At 35.9% G+C, this 23,703-nt stretch overlaps 1 protein-coding gene across 5 annotated transcripts in view; it reads left to right on the top strand.

The window, feature by feature from the left end:
* Positions 1-23,703, top strand: part of COG5 (component of oligomeric golgi complex 5) — a 377,608-nt gene that overhangs the window by 229,930 nt on the left and 123,975 nt on the right. The gene's annotated exons all lie outside the window — the stretch shown is intronic.

Raw genomic sequence — 23,703 nt, 5'->3', positions numbered from 1 at the left:
CACTGCACTCCAGCCTAGGTGACAGAGCAAGACTGTCTCAAAAAAAAAAAAAAAAATCATATTGAATGGTGGAAACTTAATGTTTCTCTTCTACAATAGAGAAAAGACAAGGATTTCTTTTTGTTTTCACTACTTCTGTTTAATGTTGTTCTAGCTAGTGGAATAGGCAAGAAAAATAAAAGGATTCCAGTTTAGAAGAGAAGAAAATTATTTTTATAGATGACATGATTGTCTATATAGAAGATTCATTGGAATCTACAAAACTTTTGGGGCTAAGTCAATATGTAAAAGTCAGTTGTACTTCTCTAAGTTGGTAACAGTTTGGATATATGTATAAAATATATATAATTCATTATAATATACAATAGTTGTACTTTTATATATTAGTAGTGTACAATCCATTGTTCAGGAAGTGAATAATGTTAAAAACTCCAGAGCCAGGCATGGTGGTACATGCGTGTAATCACAGCTACTCAGCAGGCTGGAGTAGGAGGATCACTTGAGGCAAGGAGTTTGAGGCTGCATTGAGCTATAATGGCATCACAGTACTCCAGCTTGGGCAACAAAGCAAGACTCTATCTATTAAAAAAAAAAAAATCCTAACATTGATAACTATATTATGGTTAAATAGTAACATGTCTTTATTCTTAGATCGCTTAATTACTTAGTTGTACTGAGCCATGATGTGTGCAACTTACTCTGAAATGGTTCAGAAACAGAGAAAATGAGAAGTAAATGTGGCTCAGTGTTAACAAGTGGGAATCTGAGTATGCAAATAGTGGGTGGGTTTTCAGGGGGCTATTCCTGCATCTTTTCTGTAAATCCAAAATTATATCAGATTAGAAATTAGAAAATAAGGGGACAGTAAGAAAAACTTTATGCTAACTAATTTTTAAATACATGTAGAAATGGACAGATTACTAGAAAAATAAAACTTTCCAAAGCTACTCAAGTAGAATTAGAAGCCATCCGCAGTCCTGCAGCCTTTAAAGAAATTCAGTCAGTAGTTTAAAGATCAAGAAACCACTAGGCCCATATGGTTTTTCAGGAAAATTCTACCAAAATTTCAAGAAACAGATTATTCAGTTTTCTAGAGAAAACCCCTTGCCCAGCTCTTTCTGTGACACTAGTATGACCTTTATAACAAGACCAGTTAAGTGTTACAAGAAAGGAAAATTAAGTCCTGCCATCCTCAGGAATATATATTGAAAAATTTTCAATATTACTACAGCAAGTACAGCAGTATCTACAAATGATGTAACTATCAAAATAGATGTAGACAGAGTATTTGAAAAAATTCATTATAGTTCTAGCAAACTGAGGGAGGGAACTTACTTTTATGATTTTATTTTTATTTTTTGAGGTGAAGTCTCACTCTGTCACCAGGCTGGAGTGCAGTAGCATGAACTTGGCTGACTGCAACCTCCGCCTCCCTGGTTAAAGTGATTCTCCTACCTCAGCCTCCCAAGTAGCCAGGACTACAGGCTTCCACCACCACCTCCAGCTAATTCATTATTACTATTATTAGACTTTAAGTCCTGGATTACATGTGCAGATTGTACAGGTTTGTTACATAGGTATACATGTACCATGGTGGTTTGCTGCATCCATCCCCCCATCATCTACATTAGATGTCTCTCCTATACCCCTCCACAAACCCCCACCCTTTGCTATCCCTCCCCATCCCCCTCGCCCCCCTAAAAAAGCCCCAGTGTATGATATTCCCCTCCCTGTGTCTACGTGTTCTCATTGTTCAAAACCCACTTAAGAATGAAAACGTGGTGTTTGGTTTTCTGTTCTTGTGTCAGTTTGCTGAGAATTATGGTTTCCAGATTCATCTATGTCCCTGCAAATGACATGAACTCATCCTTTTTATGGCTGCATAGTATTCCATGATGTATATGTGCCACATTTTCTTTATCCAGTCTATCATTGATGGGCATTTGGGTTGGTTCCAAGTCTTTGCTATTGTAAACATTGTCGCAATAATCATACATGTGCATGTGTCTTTATAATTGAATATTTTATAATCTTTTGGGTATATACCCAGTAATAGGATTGCTGGGTCAAATGGTATTTCTAGTTTTGTATCCTTGAGGAATTGCCACACTGTCTTCCACAATGGTTGATCTAATTTGCACTCCCACCAACAAGTGTTCCTATTTCTCCACAGTTTCTCCAGCATCTGTTGTCTCCTGATTTTTTAATGATTGCCATTCTAACTGGAGTAAGATGGTACCTCAATGTGGTTTTGATTTGCATTTCTCTAATGACCAGTGGTGATGAGCCTTTTTTCATGTGTTTGTTGGCTGGATAAATGTCTTCTTTTGAGAAGTATCTGTTCATATACTTCACCCACTTTTTGATGGGGTTGTTTTTTTCTTGTAAATTCGTTTAAGTTCTTTATAGATTCTAGATATTAGCCCTTTGTCAGATGGGTGGATTTTAGAAATTTTTTCCCATTCTGTTGAATGCTGGTTCACTGAAATGATAGTTTCTTTTGCTTTGCAGAAGCTCTTAAGTTTAATTAGATCTCATTTGTCTATTTTGGCTTTTATTGCCATTGCTATTGGTGTTTTAGTCATCAGGTTCTTGCCTATGCCTGTGTCCTGAATGGTATTGCCTAGGTTTTCTTCTAGTGTTTTTATGGTGTGAGGTGTTATGTTTAAATCTTTAATCCATATGGAGTTAATTTTTGTATAAGGTGTAAGGAAGGGATCCAGTTTCAGCTTTCTGCTTATGGCTAGCCAGTTTTCCCAACACCATTTATTAAATAGGGAATCCTTTCCCCATTGTTTCTGTCAGGTTTGTCAAAGATCAGATGGTTGTAGATGTGTGGCATTGCCTCTGAGGCCTCTGTTCTGTTCCATTGGTTTATATCTCTGTTTTGGTAACAGTACCATGCTGTTTTGATTACTGTAGCCTTGTAGTATAGTTTGAAGTAAGATAATGTGATGCCTCTAGCTTTGTTTTTGTTTCTTTTTTTGCGTAGGATTGTTTGGCTATGCAGGCTCTTTTTTGGTTCCATATGAAGTTTAAGGTGGTTTTTTCCAGTTCTGTGAAGAAGGTCAATCAATGGTAGTTTGATGGGGATAACATTGAATCTATAAATTACATTGGTCTGTATGGCCATTTTCATGATATTGGTTCTTTCTATCCATGAGCATGGAATGTTTTCCATCCATTTGTGTCCTCTCTTATTTCCTTGAGCAGTGGTTTGTAGTTCTCCTTGAAGAGGTCCTTCACGTCCTTTGTTGTATTCCTAGGTATTTTATTCTCTTAAGCAGTTGTGAATGGAAGTGCACTCATGATTTGGCTCTGTTTGTCTCTTATTGGTGTATAGGAATGCTTGTGATTTTTGCACGTTGATTTTGTATCCTGAGACTGCTGAAGTTGCTTATCAGTTTAAGGAGATCTGGGGCTGAGACAGTGGGGTCTTCTAAATATACAATCATGTCGTCTGCAAATAGAGACAATTTGACTTCCTCTTTTCCTAATTGGATACCCTTTATGTCTTTTACTTGCCTGATTGCCCTGGCCAGAACTTCTAATACCATGTTGAATAAGAGTGGTAAGAGAGGGCATCCTTGTCTTGTGCCAGTTTGCAAAGGGAATGCTTCCAGCTTTTGCCCATTCAGTCTGATATTGGCTGTGGGTTTGTCATAAATAGCTTTTATTATTTTGAGATATCTTCCATCGATACCTAGTCTATTGAGAGTTTTTAGCATGAAGAAGTGTTAAATTTTATTGAAGACCTTTTCTGCATCTATTGAGATAATCCTGTGGTTTTTGTCATTGGTTCTGTTTATGTGATGGATTATGTTTATAGATTTGTGTATGTTGAACCAGTGTTGCCTCCCAGGGATGAAGCCAACTTGATCGTGATGGATAAGCTTTTTGATGTGCTGTTGGGTTTGTTTTGTGAGTATTTTATTGAAGATTTTTGCATCTATGTTCATCATGGATATTGGCCTGAAATTTTCTTTTTCATTTGTGTCTCTGCCCGGTTTTGGCATCAGGATGATGTTGATCTCATCAAATGAGTTAGGGAAAATCCCCTCTTTTTTGAGAGCTGTAACCCTGGCTGGAGTGCAGTGGCATGATCTAGACTCACTGCAACCTCCACATCCTGGGTCCTGGTTCAAGCAATTCTCCTGCCTCAGCCTACCTAATAGATGGGATTACAGGCACATGCCACCATGTCCAGCTAATTTTTGTATTTTTAGTAGAGACGGGTTTTCACCATGTTGGCCAGGGTGGTATTGAACTCCTGACCTCGTGGTCCACCCACTCGGCCTCCCAAAGTGTTGACATTACAGGCATGAGCCACTGTGCCTGGCCAGCTTCCCTCTTTTTGTATTGTTTAGAATAGTTTCAGAAGGAATAGTATCAACTCCTCTTTGTACCTCTGGTAGAATTTGGCTGTGAACCTGTCTGGTCCTGGACTTTTTTTGGTTGGTAGGCTATTAATTGCTGCTTCAATTTCAGAACTTGTCATTGGTCTATTCAGGGATTCAACTTCTCACTGTGTCATCAGGCTGGAGTGCAGTGGCACAATCTTGGCTCACTGCAGCCTCTGCCTCCTGGGTTCAAGCAATTCTCCTGCCTCAGCCTCCTGAGTAGCTGGGACTACAGGCCTATGTTGATTCCATGTCTTTGCTATTGTGAATAGCATTGGGATTAACATAAAAGTGCATGTCCCTTTTTGGTAGAATGATGTATTTTATTTTGAATATATACCTAATTATAATGGGATTGCGGGGTTGAAGGGTTAAATAGTAATTCTGTTTTAAGTTCTTTGAGAAATCTTCAAATTGCTCTCCACAGTGGCTGAACTAATTTACATTGCCAGCAATAATGTATAAGCATTCCTTTTCTCCACAGCCTTGCCAGCATTTGTGGTTGTTTTTGTTTTTGTTTTTGTTTGTTTGTTTGTTTTTGAGTGTCACTCTGTTGCCCAGGTTGGAGTGCAGTGGTGCAATCTTAGCTTACTGCAACCTCTGTCTCCTGGGTTCAAGCCTCCTGAGTAGCTGAGATCACAGGTGCTCACCGCCATGCCCAGCTATTTTTGTATTTTTAGTCGAGACAGGATTTCACCAGGTTGGCCAGGCTTGTCTTGATCTCCTCACCACAGGTAATCCACTCGCCTCAGCCTCCCAAAATGCTGGGATTATAGGCATGTGCCACTGAACCCAGCCTGTGGGGTTTTGGGGTTTTTTTCCCCTCTTTTATGATAGCCATTCTGATTGTTATCTCATTGTGGTTTTGATTTGCATTTCTCAGATGACCAGTGATTTTGAGTATTTTTTTCATGTTTGTTGGCTCCTTGTATGTCGTCTTTTGAGAAGTATCTGTTCATGTCTTTTGTCCACTGTTTAATGAGGTTGTTTTTTGACTGTTGAATTGTTTAAGTTCCTTACAGATTCTGAATATTAGACCATTGTCGGATGTATAGTTTGTGAATATTTTCTTCCATAGTGTAGATTGTTGGTTTACTCTTTTGATAGCTTTTTTTGCAAAGCAGCTCTTTAGCCTAATTAGTCTCACTTTGTCAGTGTTTTTGTTGCAATTGCTTTTGAAGACTTTGTCATAATTTTTTTCCCAAGGCCAGTGTCCAGAATGGTATATCCTCAGTTTTCTTTTAGGATTCTTAGAGTGTGCAATCCTACATTTAAATCTTTAATTCACCTCCGTTAATTTTTGCATATAGTAAAAGGTAGGGTTTCAGTTTTATTCTTTATATAACTAGCCAGTTATCGCAGAACCATTTATTGAATAGGGAGTCCTTTCCCCATTGTGTATTTTGGCAGACTTTGTTGACGATCAGATGGCTGTAGGTGTGAGGCTTTATACCTTGAGTTCTCCATTCTGTTCCATTGGTCTATGTATCTGTTTTTGTGCCGGTACCATGCTGTTTTGCTTACTGTAGTCTTGTACTATAGTTTGATTTTAAATCATGCGATGCATTCAGCTTTGTTCTTTTTGCTTAAGATTTCATTGGCTGCTTGGGCTCTTTTTTTTTTGGTTCCTTATGAATTTTAGAATATTTCTCTAATTTTGTGAAAAATGAAATTGATCATTTAGTAGGAATGGTGTTGAATCTGTAAATTATGTTGGGTAGTATGACCATTTTAATGATATTGATATTTCCAATCCATGAGCCTGGAAACTTTTTCCATTTGTTTGTGTCATCTATGATTTCTTTCAGCAGCATTTTTTAGATCTTATAGATACCTTTCATTTTCATGGTTAGTTCTATTCCTAGGTATTTTATTTTTCTTGTGTGACTATTATAAATGAGACTGACAACATTCTTCATTTGGCTCTCAGCTTGGACATTATTGTTGTATAGAAATACTACTGATTTTTGTACATTGGTTTTGTATCCTGAAACTTTGCTGCAGTCACTTATCAGTACCTGGACCTTCCAGTGGAAACTTTAGGATTGTTTAGGTATAAGAGTATATTGTCAGGGGAGACATAATTTGATCCTCCTTTCCATATCGAATGCTATTATTTATTTCTCTTGCCTGATTGTTCTGGCCAACACTTCCACTACTATATTGAGTAGGAGTGGTGAGAGTGATCTCCCTCTAGTTCCTGTTCTCAAGGGGAATCCTTCCCGTTTTTTTTCTGTTTAGTATGATGTTGGCTGTAGGTTTATCACAGATGGCTCTTACTGTTTTGAGGTATGTTTCTTTGATGCCTACTTTCTTGAAAATTTTTATCATGAAGGGATACTGAATTTCATTGAAAGCTTTTTCTGCATCTATTGAGATGATCATATGGTTTTTGTTTATAATTCTGTATATGTGTTTAATCACCTTTATTGATTTACATATGTTGAAACAACCTTGCATCTCAGGAATGAAACTAACTCAATAATGGCTAATTAACTTTTTGATGTGCTGTTGAATTCCAATTGCTAGTACTGTGTTGAGAATTTTTACATCTATGTTCATCAGGAATATTGTCTGGTGGTTTTCTTTTTTCATTTTGTCTTTGCCACATTCTGGTTAGGGTGATGATGGCTTCGTATTATTAGTTAGGGAGAAGCCCCTCGTCCTCAATTTTTGTTTTTATTTTTATAGGGGAGGGAAAAGTTTAAGTAGTATTGGTAACAGCTTTTTTTTTTTTTTTTAAATGTCTGATAGAATTCTGCCATGAATCAGTGGGTGTTTTTTTTTTTTTTTTGCTTGGTAGATTTTCCTACTGATTCAGTTATGAAGCTTGATATTGGGCTGTTCAGGGTTCCAGTTTCTTCCTGATTTGATCTTGAGAGATGATGTGTTTCCAAGAATTTATTCATTTCCTCTAGATTTTCTAGTTTGTATGCATAGAGATGTTCCTAATAGTCTCTGTGGAGCTTTTGTATTTCTGTGGGATCAGTTGTAATGTTGCCTTTGTCATTTCTGAGTGTGGTCATTTGGGTCTTTTTTTTCTTTGTTAATCTAGCTAGTGGTCTATCAATCTTGTTTACTCTTTCAAAGAACCAATTTTTGGTTTTATTGATTCTTTTTCTGGATTTTTGGGCCTCAATTTCATTCAGTTCCACTTTAATTTTAGTTATTTCTTCGGCTAACTTTGGGGTTATTTTGTTTGTTTCTTTGTTTTTGGTTTTTCTAGTTTCTCTATGTGTGATGTTAGATTGTTAATAAGAGATCTTTGTGACTTTTTGAGGTAGGTGTTTGACACCTAAAACTTTCCTCTCAACGCTGCTTTGGCTGCATCGCAGAAATTTTGGTATGTTATGTCTTTACATTTTTTTCTAAGTATTTTTTTTATTCTTCACCATTTTGTGTGCCCAAATGTCATTCAGGGACAAGTTGTTTAACTTCCATGTAATTGTGTGGTTTTTAGGAGATCTTCCTGTTACTAATTTCTATTTTATTCCACTATGATCCAAGAATATGATTAGTATTTCAGTTTTTTAAATTTATCGAGACTTGCTTTATGACATAGCATGTGGTCAGTCTTGGAGTTTGTTCTGGGTGCAGATGGGAACTTATATTCTGTGATTGATGGGTGGTGTATCTTGTAGATAAATATTCAGTCCAATTGGTTAAGTGTCGAACTTAAGTCCAGATTTTCTTTGTTAGTTTTCTACCTCCATGATCTATCTGATGCTCTCAGTGGGATACTGAAGCCCCGCCCCCCTCTATTATTTTGTGGCTGTGTTTTACAGGTATCTAAGAACTTGTTTTATGAATCTGTGTACCCCAGTGTTCTTGCATGTATATTTAGGATAGTTACATCTTTTTGTTGAATTGATTACTTTATCATGTAATGCTCTTCTTTATCCTTTTTTACTGTTGTTGGATTAAAGTCTGTTTTGTCTGATGTAAGAACAGTGACTTCTGCTCTTTTTTATTTTCCATTTGCATGAGAGACCTTTCTCCAACCCGTTACTTTGAGCCAATGGGTGTTACTGCGTGTGAGATCAGTCTCTTGAAGATAGCAGATGTATGAATCTTGGGGGTTTTTTTTTACCCAATTTGCAGCACTATGCCTTTTACCTGGAGCATTTAGACTATTTACATGGAAGGTTTATGTTGATATCTGAAGTTTTGCACTTACTGTGAAGTTGTTAGCTCATTGCTTCTTAGTTTCTATTGTATGGTTGTCCGTGTAAAGTGTATGTGTTTTTGTGGTAACAGGTATCATCCTTTCATTTTCATGGTTATAACTCCCTTAAGGATCTCTTTTTGAGTATCTGTTCTTATGCTTGTTAGCTATTTTAATATCATCTTTAGAGAAAAATCTATTGAAGTCCTTTGTCTATTTTAAATCAGGTTATTTTGGCTGTTATTATATATTCTAGATATTAACTTATTATCTAATATATATGGTTAGCAAATATTTTCTCCCATTCCATACATTGCTTTTACTCTCTGTTGCTTCCTCTACTGCATAGAAATCTTCAAGTTTAATGTAGTGTAATTTTTTATCTTTGCTTTTGATGTCATATGGAAGTAATTGCCAAATCTAGTATAATGGAGCTTTTCCTTATTTTGGTCTAGAAACTTTAGCTTTAGGTCTTACATTTAAGTCTAATCTTTTAAATTAATTTTTATATATAATATAAGGTAAGGATTCAGCATCTTTCTTTTGCATGTGTATGTATATCTAGTTTTCCCAGGAGCATTTATTGAGGAGGCTATCCTTTCCCCATTTTATAGCCTTAGTGCACTTGTCAAAGATCATATGGCCATATACTTGAGTGTTTATTTCTGGGCCACTGATTCTTTGCCATTGGCATATATGTCTTGTTTTCTACTGGTACCATACTGTTTTGATTATGGAAGCTTTGTAATATATTTTGTACTCAGAATGTATGAGACCACTAGTTTCATTTTCCCTTCTTTAAAAAAATATTTGAAGTCCTTTAGGTTTCATATGAATTTTAGGATTTTTTTCCTTATTTCTACTAAAAATCCCATTTAGATTTCTTCAGCATGAAAATTGATTTCCTTTTATTGAAGAAAATTGTAGTTGAGGACAAAACCTAGTACTTCAGTGGGTTTTTGCTGATGGCAGCGCATTGTTCAGTACATCATGTTAACATTATGCAGCTTTAATGCTGAAGTAGAATACATCCTAATTCTGAGGATATCAGTTTTGATCCTGTTTTTGAAAACTGATACATAATATCTGTATGTATTTATGGAGTACCTGTGATACTTTTTTTCATGCATAGAATGTAATGATCAAGTTAGAGTATTCAGGGTATTCATCTCCTCAGGAACCTATTTCCACATAGGAACATCTCAAGTCCTGTCTCTTAGCTATTTTGTAATAAAAAAAATACATTGTTGTTCACTATAGTGCCACCCTACTTTGCTATTGAGCATTAGAACTTATTTCTTCTAACTGTGTTTTTGTACCCATTTATCAACTCCCATTTTCTCTCCCACCCAAACACACACCCTCTTCCAACCTCTGATATCTAAGATATCCTTGTCTACTCTCCCTCCATGAGATCAAAATTTTAAGCTCTGCTATATGAGTGAGAATGTGAAACATTTTGTTTTTCTGTGCTTGGCTTACTTCACTTAATGACTAGCAGTTCCATCAGTGTTGCTGCAAATGACTGGATTTCGTTCTCTTTTTGTGGCTTTCTGTATGCCATGTTTTATTTATCCATTTGTCCTTCAGTGGACACTTAGGTTGATTTCATATCTTTGCTTTTGCAAATAGTGATACAATAAACATAAACCCCTTTGATATACTATATTATTTTCTCTAGATAAATACCCAGTAGTGGGTTTGCTGAAATATATGGTAGTTCTCTTTTTAGTTTTTTGAGAAATCTTCGTACCATTTTCCTTGGTGGCTATGCTAATTTACCTTTCCACCAACAATGCATGTTTCCTTTTCTCCATTTCTTCACCAGTATGTGTTATTTTTCGTTTTTTTTAATAGGAGTCATACTAACTGGGGTAAGGTCATATCTCTTTATGGTTTTGATTTGCATTTCCCTGATAATTAGTGATGTTGACAATTTTTTAATGTACCTGTTGTCCATTTGTATGTCTTCTCTTGAGAAATATCTATTCATGTCCTTTGCCTACTTTTTAATGGGATTATTTGTTTCTTACTGTTGAACTGATTGAGTTCTTTCTATGTTCTGGATATTTGTCCCTCTGGCTCCCAGGCAGTCTGCACTGGTCTTGGCAGTGGCTGCAATGAGCTGGGTGGGTCATTCCCCAGACCCACAGGTAGCATATGCAAGTGAATGACTGCTGTGGTAGTACCAGTAGGCTGGGTTATTTGAGAATCTGCTGTACATCATTTTGTTTAAAAATTGCAATTTCCAAAAACCTGTCAGCGACATTAATTGAGTAATTACTGTAATGTTGTGAACTCATAAATTGATTTAAAAAATATTATTTTTTAATTGATGTGCATATTTTCAGGTATATGTGATACTTTATTACATTTATGTAATGTGTAAAGATCAAATCAAGGTAATTGGGATATCCATCACCTTAAGTATATATTTATGAATTTGAGTTATACTTTTCTAGCCATTGGGAAATGTGCAATAGATTATTGTTAACTATAATCACCTGCTGATTTATTGAACTCTGTGACTTATTTCTTCTATCTAACTATATATTTATACTCATCAGTCAGCCTCTCTTCATGTCCCTCTCCCCTTGATTTTTTCAAACATCTGGTCACCACCAGTCTACTCACTGTCTTCATGAGATCCACCTTTCTAATTCACACATATGTGTGAGAATATGCAATACTTGTGTTTCTGTGCTTGGTGTATTTCACTTTACATATAGTGTCAGCTGTTGCTGCAAATAAAAGGATTTCGCTCTTTTTATGGCTGAATAATATTCTACTGGGTATATATGCCACATTTTCTTTATCTGTTTATCCATTTGATGGGCAATTAGGTTGATTTCATACTTTGGCTATTGTGAATAGTGCTTTGGTAAACAAGAAAGTGCAGATGTCTTTTTGGTATATTTTATTTCTTTTTTTTTTTTTTTTGAGACAGAGTTTCGCTCTTGTTACCCAGGCTGGAGTGCAATGGCGCGATCTCGGCTCACCGCAACCTCCGCCTCCTGGGTTCAGGCAATTCTCCTGCCTCAGCCTCCTGGGTAGCTGGGATTACAGGCACACGCCACCGTGCCCAGCTAATTTTTTGTATTTTTAGTAGAGACGGGGTTTCACCATTTTGACCAGGATGGTCTCGATCTCTTGACCTCGTGATCCACCCGCCTCAGCCTCCCAAAGTGCTGGGATTACAGGTGTGAGCCACCGCGCCCAGCTGGTATATTTTATTTCTTTCTTTTGGATGATCAGTTCATTACTGAGAGTGGGGTGTTGAAGTTCCTATTATTGTGTTGCCATCTAGCTCTCCTTTAGATATATTAATGTTTGCTTTATATACTTGAATGTTTCAGTACTGGGTGTATACATATTTATAATTGTTATATATCCTCTTGCCAAACTGACCTCTTTCTCATTATATAGTCATCTTTGGCTTGTAGTCTTTTTTATCTGATACACGTATAGTTGATCCTGCTCTTTTTGGTCCCCAGTTGCACAGAATATCTTTTCTGCATCCCTTTACATTCAGTTCATGTGTGTCTTTATAGGTGAAGTAGGTTTCTTGCAGGCAGTGTAGAGTTGAGTCTTGTTTTTTGATCTATTCAGCCACTCTTGCGTTTTTTTATTATAATTGTACAGTTGAATTCATTTACATTCACTGTTGTTACTGATAAGTAAGAACTCACTACTGCCATTTTGATACTTGTTTCTGGTTACTTTATAATTCCTCTCTTCCTTTTTCCCTTTTTTACTGTGTTTTATTAGTGCTTAAGTAATATTTGTGTGATATTATGTTTTAATTTGTTGCTTTTTATTTTTAGTAAATGTTTTATAGACTTTTGAATCATGATTATTATGAGGCTTATAAAAAACATAAGTCATTTTATTTTTTTTATTATTTTTTGAGATGAAGTCTCACGCCATAGCCCAGGCTGTAGTGCAGTGGCACGGTCTTGGCTCCACCGCAACCTCCGCCTCCCGGTTCAAGCGATTGCCCTTCCTTGGCCTCCTGTGTTGCTGGGATTACAGGCATGCGCCACTGCAGCTGGCTAATTTTTTGTACTTTTAGTAGAGACGAGGTTTCACCATGTTAGCCAGGCTGATCTTGAACATAAGTTATTTTAAAGAAATGACAACTTAGATGACAAAGAAAAGATACAAAGAAAGAAAAAAACTTTACAAACTTTAAATTTTAACTCCATTCCCCTATATTCTTTTGTGTTTTTTTCAATTTACTTTTCACTGAGAAAACATGTGTAAATAAATTTACATATTTTTATATTGCCTATAAATATAAAACATGTCAATCGTTAAATATCAGTGTATATATCTAGCAGATTGCTATAGCTGTTAATTGTTTTTTATAGGTGTGTCATTTAGGCTTTATGCTGGAGTTATGAGTGGATCACATAGCAGAGTTACAGTATTAGGGTGTTATGGTTTTATTTGTGTATTTAATTTTACTGGTGGGTTTTATACCTTCAGATGTTTTTGTTTGCACATTACTTTTTTTTTCTTGCAGAATTTTAAGAACTCCTTTTAATATCTCTTGTTAAGACAAGTCTGATGGTGGTGAATTCTTTCAACTTTTGTCATCTTCCTTTTTGAAGCATAGTTTTGTTGGGACACAGTATTTTGGATACCTTTTGCTTTTTCCACTTTGGAAATGTTATCCCACTCTCTCCTGGCCTGTGTGGTTACCATGAAGAAGTCTGTTGCCAGACCAATTGTCACGCTCCTTCCTGTAGTATTTATTTCTTTTCTATTGCTGCTTTTAGGCTCTTCTCTTTGTCCTTTGAGATCTTAATTATCATATGTCTTGGGTTAGTTTTATTTGGTTCTAATCTGTTTGATGTTTTTTATCCTTCCTGTAACTCAATATTTATCGCTTTCTCAAATTTTGGAATTTTTAAAAATAAATTTCAACCTTGGAATACTTTTGTAAGATCAGCTTCTTTAGCTTCTGCTTATGAGTGGAAACATGCATTTACCTTTCTGTTCCTGGCTTATCTTAACATAATGTCCACTGGCCTCATTCATGTTACCTTGAATGACAGGATTTCCTTTTTTTTATGGCTGAATATTTTTCTATAGTATATATATGCTGCATTTTCTTAATCAGTTTCTCTGTAGATAGACACTGAGGTTGATTCCATATCTTGACTTGTGCTGCAGTAAACATGAGCGTGAAGATACTTCTTTGGCATACTGATTTCCTTTCCTTTGGATATATACCTAGTACTGGGATTGCATGAATTTTCAAAATACTGGCAAACCATATAGTCTCAACTGGGAGCAATATTGGCCCCAAGAGAGAGAAACTAGTTCTGGTTTTTCTTAGTTTCTCTTATTAGGAAGAAACTAAATCTTATTAAAATTAATCAAATCTAATTATAGTATATAATTATATATTAAATATAAGCAAAATATGTGTACTATGTTATATAGGTATATGTATAGTTAATTAATTTTTTTTCTCTGGGTGAGTGATGTTAAAAAAAAAAGGTTGAGGCACACTGCCATAAACTATATCAAAGGAGTTTTAAACCCTTTAACACCGTTGTTTCACAGTGATCTCTAGGTAAGAGTATAAGATTGGGCATTAGGCATTTGAGTTTAAAGAGGAACTTTTACTTTTTACTCATGTATTTTAGTATTGAATTTTTTACATCCAGAATTTACTGTTCTAGTTATCATTAACATTTAGATTATCTGTATTATTCCTGCAAAATTTAGATTATCTGTATTATTCCTGCTCAATGGCTCATGCCTGTAATCCCAGCACTTTGGGAGGCCAAGGAAGGCAGATCACGAGGTCAGGAGATCGAGACCATCCTGGCCAACATAGTGAAACTCCGTCTCTACTAAAAATACAAAAAATTAGCTGTGTGTGGCGACGCACCTGTAGTCCCAGCTACTCGGGAAGCTGAGGCAGGAGAATTGCTTCAATCCAGGAGTTGGAGGTTGTAGTGAGCTGATATTGCACCACTGTACTCCAGCTGAGACAAAAGAGCAAGACTCCAATTCAAAAAAAAAAGAATGGAAGCATCATATTTAATCCTTTCATCCAGAGACAACCTCTGTTACTATTTTGTAAAAAGTCTTTGTATTTAGGTGTATATATTTTAATAAATCCTGTCTGTTCAACCTTCAAAATGTATTTAAAATCTGACCACTTTTCACTATCTTTGACTACCTCATTAATCTAAACTCTTGTTTTATAAAACAAAAAGTTGATTGCATCATAAATATTGTTTTTTTCTCTCAACAGTATGCATGTAAAATCTAACATTTTTATTTTAATGGAAATTCTTAGGGTTTCTTATTTTGCTCGGTGGTGTATGTATAGGATTGTACATGTATAGGGTTTCTCTTTTCCTTTTTTTTTTTTTTTTTTTTTTTTTTTTTTGAGACGGAGTCTCTCTCTGTCGCCTGGCTGGAGTGCAGTGGCGCCATCACAGCTCACTGCAACTTCCGTTTTCCGGTTTCAAGCAATTCTCCTGCCTCAGCCTCCCGAGTAGCTGGGACTACAGGCATGCACCACCACGCCCGGGTAATTTTTTTTGTATTTTTAGTAGAGACAGGGTTTCACCATGTTGGCCAGGATGGTCTTGATATTTTGACTTCGTGATCCGCCCCACTCGGCCTCCCAAAGTGCCGAGATTTACAGGCATGAGCCACCGCACACGGCCATGTATAGGGTTTCTTACTTGGCTCTGTAGTGTTCATCTTGAAGTTCCTATCTAATTTCCATAGCTCTCTTCTCTGTAATCAGACAGCAAAATGTTTTCTCCAAAGGCTATTTTTCAACAAACAGAAACTTTTATTTACTTTATTGTATTTGCTTTGCCAAGATCCCTCTACTTTGAATCCAGAAGATGATTAAGAACTAATTTAAAATTCATATCTACCCTGTTTCTTTGATCAAGTCTGCAGGCTTCCTTATTCACAACTTGATTTCTCCACAGAGATCTCTGGCATAGACCTTTTTGCTAAGTCTTTTACACTTTCCTTCCTTTGATCTTAATTTAGCTCCCTCTACTTCTCTCTGACCTCCTCTCAATAAGCATACTGACTTAGAAACACTTTTTCAAGGACCAAAAAAATTGTATTGCTTGTCCTTACCTCCCCCTTCTGCCTCAAAGGTATCTATTTCTTTTTCTGACTTAGTTTTCAACTTTTGTTTTTGATTCCACATCATCCCATCTTGGTTTTCTCCACTATCAATCTCTTTCTTCCTTCCTTCTTTTCAATGTTTTACCATCTTAAGTATTTTTTAACAACAAAAACCTGAGTCCTTTATATTCCTCTAAATACATCTTTCCTTCACACTTAGGTTTCAGTAAGCTACATTGTATCTCTACTTCCCTGCTTCTCTTTTGCCCCACACCCTTTATGTCAAGCTTTCACTCTACTGAAGCAGTTCTTGCTCATGGCACCTTAGTGACCCGACTGCCAAATCGTTCTGTCCACTTCTCAGACCATGTTTACTTCACTCCGCTGAGGTTATTGACCACTTCTTCTTAAATCTCTCCTTGCTCAGGTATTCTCACTCTTCAGAATTCCTTTATTAATTCCTCCTCCTCTTCCTTTCCTTCCTTTTAAAATATTTGTAAAATTTTAAAACACATACCAAACTATAGAACCCAAGTATAGGACAGTGATTCCCTGTGTACCTATCATCCAGTTTCAGTGATTATCAACTTGTACTCAATTTTTATTTTACACTCATCTCCACTCACTCCTCTCCCTCCACTCTGAACCATTTTCTCCACCAACTTTTAAATGATTTATTCCCCATGGCCCATCCTCAACATTTTTTTTTTAACCATGCTACATGCAATATATGGAAAAGCTCACACATCCAAATAGTTTCTGCCACCTCCAAATGCTGATAACACTTAAATCTATTTTTTTAGCATAGATCTGCTTATAAGCAGTCGGTGGCCAGGAGCAGTGTGACTCATGCCTGTAATCACAGCACTATGGGAGGTCAAGGCGGGCAGATCACCTGAGGCCAGGAGTTCAAGACCATCCTGGCCAGTATGGCAAAACCCCATCTCCACTAAAAATACAAAAATTAGCTGGGTGTGGTGGAAGGCACATATAATCCCAGCTACTCAGGAGGCTGAGGCATGGGAATTGTTTATCATTGAACCCAGGCGGCGGAGGCTGCAGTGAGCTGGGACTATGCCACTATACTCCAACCTAGGTAACAGAGCAGGACTCCATCTCAAAAAATAAAATAAAATGCAAGCAGAGTCGCCTCCACTTGGATGCCCCAAAGGTTCCAAAAGCATAAATCTAAAAGAATACATCTTTCTTTGCCCACCTGCTGCTCCTTCTTACATTCTATTTTGATTGCATAATCTCCTAGTTCTTCATAAACATTTTTAGTCCTTATTATTCATAAATACGTATTCTGGCCTACTAGCAGTCTTCCTGTTGCCTACTCTTACTAATCTACTACTACAACCATAGAAAGGTCCCTTTTGCCTAGATTTCTTCAGTAAATTCCTAAGTGATCTTGTTGCCTGCAGACTTACTACCACCCCACACACTGTTCATCTTCCATGTTATCATCAAAGTGATTTTCTTAAAGTGCAGCTTGAATGTGGTATTCTCTTATTAAAACTCTCAAGCGGTTCACTATTATATCTATATGGTGAACGTAGATGTACCTTGATCTGATCCTTGTCTTACTTTCCATTCTTATATCCTCCCTGTTTCCTGAATACTCGCTGTTTATTCAGAGGATAGAAAATACTTTTTCACATCTCTGTGTACTGTCATTCTCTCTTTATTGGGAATGCTCTTTGCTCATCTCTTTTCCCATCTGCATGGTGAATTCCAATCTTCCTTTAAAATCTAACCCCAGAGGCTGGGCACGGTGGCTCAATCCTGTAATCCCACCACTTTGGGAGGCTGAGGCAGGCAGATTGAGAGGTCAGGAGACCCGTACGATCCTGGCTAACACAGTGAAACCCCATTTGAACTAAAAATATAAAATTAGCCAGGCATGGTGGCACATGCATGTAGTCCCAGCTACTCAGGAGGCTGAGGCAGGAAAATCATTTGAACCTGGGAGGCAGAGGTTGTAGTGAGCCGAGATCATGCCACTACATTCCAACCTAGGTGACAAAGCAAGACTTTGTCCCGCCTCAAAGAGAGATCTAGTTCAAGAGATCCTGTTTCTTCATAACAAAATAAATCCCATGAAAATATTATTCCTACTATTTACATGAAGAAATCAAAAGCTCAGAAAGATGAATTTGCCTTTCCAAGGTCACAGCACAAGTGGTAGACCTTGAATTTAAATCAAGGTTATTTGACTTCAGTGCCATATTCTTTTCACTATACCCAGCACAAGAAGTTAAGCATGAAAATTTGGATCTCATTCTATGTGCAAGAAGCTGTCAAATATATTTGAGCAAGAAAATTTGTGGTCAGTTTGGTGTTAAAAAGAGAAAAACGAAAGAGTATATGCTTTGAAAGCTATTTTGTTTATTAATTATTCTAAGTTTCTCTGTATACACTTAATTATGTTGAAATGAATGACTAAATCAAAGTCAAAGGCCAAACTATAGTTCTCAATAATAGATTTATCTTTAAAAAGTTCTGATATTTTTGTATATTTTACCTTTGTTCCATTTATACATAATAATATGTGTCTGTTTGCTTTTATTATCAGCTTATGTTGGTCTCAGCCAAAAGTCCAAATTTCCTTGTTTCTTAAAGTTAGAATTATACTGTTTATAACAAGATACAAGCCCAGAAAGATACATTAAATTGCAAGTGTTTCCCTGAATTGATCTGATAACATGATTCCATTTAACTTAATGTAAGACATATTGGGTGTCAGTTATAAATAGATCATTCTCAAATATCCTTCCAGTTGGAATCTACTTGAATCCTTCAAAATGCAGCTCAATTAATTTTGTTTCAAAATGTTTAGGAGCAAATATGTAACAGGCTGACTTGACTTGAAACAAGTGACATGATTTTTATATATCTTCATATTTTTTATGCAGGATATTATATTTATGTGATATAGTTTTGAAAATAAAATTTTGTTTTTGTTTTCTTAAAGGCAAAGTCTTGTTCTGTCATCCAGGCTAAAGTGCAGTGGTATGATCCTGACTCACTGCAGCCTTGAACTCCTGGGCCAAAGCAATCTCCTGCTTTAGCCTCCCAAGTAGCTGGGACCACAGGCACATGCTCCAACACTTAGGTAATTTTAAAATATTTTTTTGTAGAAACGGGGTCTCGCTGTGTTGCCCAGGCTGGTCTTGAACTCCTGGCCTCAAGCGATCCTCCCACCTTGGCCTCCCAAAGTGTTGGAATTATAGGTATGAGCCACTGCACAAGGCAATAACATTTCTGACTATACTTTGATAATTAAAATTAACATTCTATCTTTTTATATTTTGGTAGGAGATACATATATGTGTGTGTGTGTACGTACATATATATATATATGTATATATACACATATATATATCTGTATATATATATACATATATGTGTGTATATATATGTATACACACTATACATGTGTATTTATAGGGATACATCATACATATACAGCATATACATATCTATATAGATAGATATACAGTTAAAGCAGTTATTTTTTATAACATACTATCTTATCCCCAAATCCATTTATTATCCTCTCTACTTTCCAGTTCCTTCTGAATCTACTTTATCTCTCTTTATCTCTCCCAAGGACTTCTCACATCCTTTCTTATTCCAACAACTATGTATTCTTTTAGTATATGTCTTTAGTAGCTGCCTCTAGCTCTTAATTTTAGCCAAGTCCTTGGGATTGATTGATTTATTTATTCAACAACTGTACTATGGTATCAGGATTCTTCAGAGAAACAAAACCATTAGGAAATATTATATATTTGTATTTAGAAAATAAGGAATTGGCTAATGGGATTATGGAGTCAAGTCCCTAAATCTGTAGATCTGTAGTTGGCAAGATGGAGAGCAAGGAAAGCCAATGGTGTAGTCCCAGTCCAAAGGCCTGCAGGCTCAGAAGTAGGAAAAGCTGGTGTTTCAGTGGTGGTATGTGCCTGTAGTCCCAGATATCTGGGAGGATGAGGCAGGAGAATCTCTTGAGCCTGGGAGGCAGAGGTTGCAATGAGCCAAGATTGCACCGCTGTACTCCAGCTTGGGCAACAGAGCAAGACTCCATCTTAAAATAATAATAGTAATAATAATAAATTAATAAAAATGAAATAAATTTGTTTTTTTGTTACCAAAAAGTTTCCTTAAAAATATTCTTACTGTTGTTTTAACTAGTGAAATTTCTTAACAGTTTTATGGCGGGGAGAAAAATCTCAGGGTATGATAATTGTCCTAAAATATGTATTAGAATAACTTTTTTAAGCAAGGGAAATAACAAATTCATTTTTCTTCTTCCCCATCTCCTGGCAATTACCATTATGTCTGCTTCTAAGGGTTTAACTTAGATACTTCATATAAGTAGAATCTTGCAGCATTTATCTTTTTGTGACTGGGTTATTTCACTTAGTGTAACAGCTTCAACGTTCATTCATGTTGTAGCATATGATAGAATTTCCTTCTTTTTTAAGACTGAATAGTGTTCTATTTAAAGTACGGTCATGCGTCATGTAACAACATTTCAGTCAATGACAGTCTGCATATGTAACTGTGGTCTCATAAGACTGTAAAACCATATATTTGCTGTGTCTTTTTTTGTTGTTGTGTCTTTTTCATGTTATTGTGTTACATTTACCTGTAGTATTCGTTACAATAACATGTACAAGTTTGTAGCCTAGGATTGTAGGTATAACATACAGCCTATGCATGTAGTAGGTTATCCCAGCTAGGTTTCTGTAAGTACATTCTGTGATTTTTGCACAATAGCAGAATTGCCTAATGGTACATTTCTCAGGTACATTACCATCATTCAGAAATGCGTGACTGAATATACTACATTTTCTTTATGCATTCATTCACTGATAGACATTTGGGTTGTTACCACCTCGGCTCTTGTGAATAATGCTGCATTGAACATTAGTATTCAAATAAATCTTTAAGATCCTGTTTTTAGTTCTTTTGCTTACATACCCAGAAGTGGAATTTCTGGATCATATAGTAATTTTCAGCAGCTGCTCTAATGTTTTGCATAGTGGTTAGATTATTTTACATTTCTACCAATAGTACACAAAGTTTCCAGTTTCTCCACATCCTCTCTGACACTGTTATTTACTGTTTTTTCTGTAGTAGCCATCCTAATGGGTGTGAGATGTCATCTCAGTATGGTTTTGATTTGCATTTCCATGATGATTAGTGATATTGAGCCTCTTTTCATGTACCTGTTGGCCAGGCATTTATTTGTTTGCTTCGGAGAAGTGTCTACTCAAGTCCTTTGCCTGTTTTTTAAATCATGATATATTTTTTAATTGTTGAAATGTCAGCTATTTTTATATTCTGAATACTAACTCCTTATTAGATATATGGTTAGCAAATGGTTTACCCCATTCTGTAGGTCGCCTTTTCACTGTATTGATTGTTTCCTTTGCAACACAGAAGTTTTCAAGTTAGATATAGTTCAGTTGTCTATTTCTGCTTTTGTTGTCTGTGTTTTTGGAGTCCTGTACAAGAATTATTGCCAAATCCAGTGTTATGGACCTTTCTTCCTATGTTTTTTCTAGGAGTTATAATTTCAGGTCTTAGGTTTAGGTCCTTAATCCATTTTGAATTAGTTTTTCATAAATAGTATGAGATTCAACTTTATTCTTTTGCATGTGTATATCCAATTTTCCCAACAACATTTATTGAAGAGACTATCCTTTTCCTGTTGTGTAGCCTTGACACTCTTGTTGAAGATTGTATGATCGTATACTTGATGGTTTATTTTATTTATTTATTTATTTATTTTTTGAGACGGAGTTTCGCTCTTGTTACCCAGGCTGGAGTGCAATGGCGCGATCTCGGCTCAACACAACCTCTGCCTCCTGGGTTCAGGCAATTCTCCTGCCTCAGCCTCCTGTTGATGGTTTATTTTTTGTCTCACTACTTCATTGATTTATATGTCTTGTCTTTATTCTGGTGCCATACTGTTTTGATTACTGAAGCTTGGTAATATGTTTTTTTCCATTTGGATGGGTTTTATTTTGGTTTTTAGAGATAGGATCTCCCTCTGTTGCCCAGGCTGGCTGCAGACACCTAGGCTCAGTCAATTCTCCCACCTCATCCTCCAAATAGCGGAGACTACAGGTATGTTCCATTGCATCTGGCTCTGCAATATGCCTTTAAGTAAGGAAATCTGAGTCCTCTATCTTTGTTGTTTTTTCCACAAGAAAGATATTTGCATATTTGGGATCCTTGGAGATTCTATGTGATTTTTAGTATTTTTTTTATTTCTGCAGAAATGCCTTTGAGATTTTGAGAATCTGCAGATCATTTGGAGAGTGTGGACATTTTAGCAATATTGGGTCTTCCAAACCTTAATAACACAGGATGCTATTCATTTAGTTGTGTCATCTTTAATTTCTTTGAACAATATTGTGTAGTTTTCAGTGTACAAGTTTTTTGTCTTCTTGAATAAGTTGATTCTTAAGTATTCTTTTGGATACTGTTATAAATAGGGTAATTTTCTTCTGGTTACTTGTTAGTTTATAGAAACACAACTAATATTTATTTGTTGATTTTGTAGCCTATGACTTCACTGAATTCAGTTATTATTTTAATAGGCCTTTTTGAGGAGTCTTTAGGATTTTCTATATACAAAATCATATCATCTAGAAATAGATATAATTTTACTTCTTCCAGTTTGGATGCTTTTTATTTCCTTTTCTTCCTTAATCCTTCTGGCAGGACTGCTAGCACTATATTGTATAGAAGTGGTAAGAGTGGGCATCCTGGCCTTATTCCTGATCTTAGAGGAAAAGCTTTCTGTTTTACACCATGGAGGAGGATGTTAGCTGTGGATTTTTCTTATGTGGCCTTTATTATGTTGATGTAATTTTCTTCCAGTCCTAGTTTGTTGAGTGTTTTTATCATCAGATGGTGTTGAATTTTGTTGAATGCTTTTTCTGCATTAATTGAGACAACCATGTGGTTTCAGTCTTTCATTCTGTTAATTTAGTATATTATACTTTAACATGATGAAAAACATCTACTTTAAGATACACAAGACATAATACATAAAATCTTAGGAATCTGAATGTATTTTCTGATCATTGCATAAGAAATGAGCAATGATTTGATTTGCCTTTTTTATGATAAACAGCTCTTGAGGAAATTCACAACCATAAGACTCATTTTAAAAAGAACAAATAATGAAATTGGAAGTGTACATAGGTATAAAAGTCACAAATCAGTATTTTTTATTGGTTATTTTGTTGACTTATCTAAAATTATAATTTTATTTTTGGGATTATAGCAGTGTTTTAACATTAGAGATATTTTATTTATACTCTTACTTTGTTTTTTGTTTTTTTTTTAAATGGAGTCTTACTCTGTCACCCAGGCTGAAGTGCAGTGGTGCATTCTTGGCTCACTTCAACCTCCACTTTCTAGGTTCAAGTGTTTCTCCTGCCTCAGTGTCCCAACTAGCTGGGATTACAGATGTGTGCCGCCACACTGGCTAATTTTTATATTTTTATTAGAGACTTGATTTCGCCATGTCGGCCAGACTGGTCTCAAACTCCTGACCTTAGGCGATCCGCCTGCTTCAGTCTTCCAAAGTGCTGGGATTACAGGCATGAGCCACTGTGTCCAGCCTTATAATATTACTTTGAACCATGTAAAGTTGCATTTTTGGCTGAAAAAATAGTAGAATATTAGCAATGTTATATAGTATACCACACATGTAGTTGTATCTTAAAGTATTCGGCAAAATTTCTAAGAGTGTGATTCTGCTTTCACAGTGTTAAAGTTATTTGCCTTTCTTTAACAAATGATACTCTTATTAATACTTTTCTTTATGGTGCTTACTTTTTAAAACTTATATTCTAAGTTGAACAAAAGTATACTAAACTGAGTAGTAGCAATTCCTATGAGTTTAACTATATCTAAACTTTAGCCATGCTCTTTTGTAATAATGAATTATTTTTTGTTAGTTATCCTTGATCTAAGCATGCTTTCATCTATCAT

Source organism: Callithrix jacchus, chromosome 11, assembly GCF_049354715.1.
Source record: "Callithrix jacchus isolate 240 chromosome 11, calJac240_pri, whole genome shotgun sequence".
NCBI classification, from domain to species: domain Eukaryota; kingdom Metazoa; phylum Chordata; class Mammalia; order Primates; family Cebidae; genus Callithrix; species Callithrix jacchus.
This window is presented reverse-complemented; position numbering and strand designations above follow the sequence as displayed.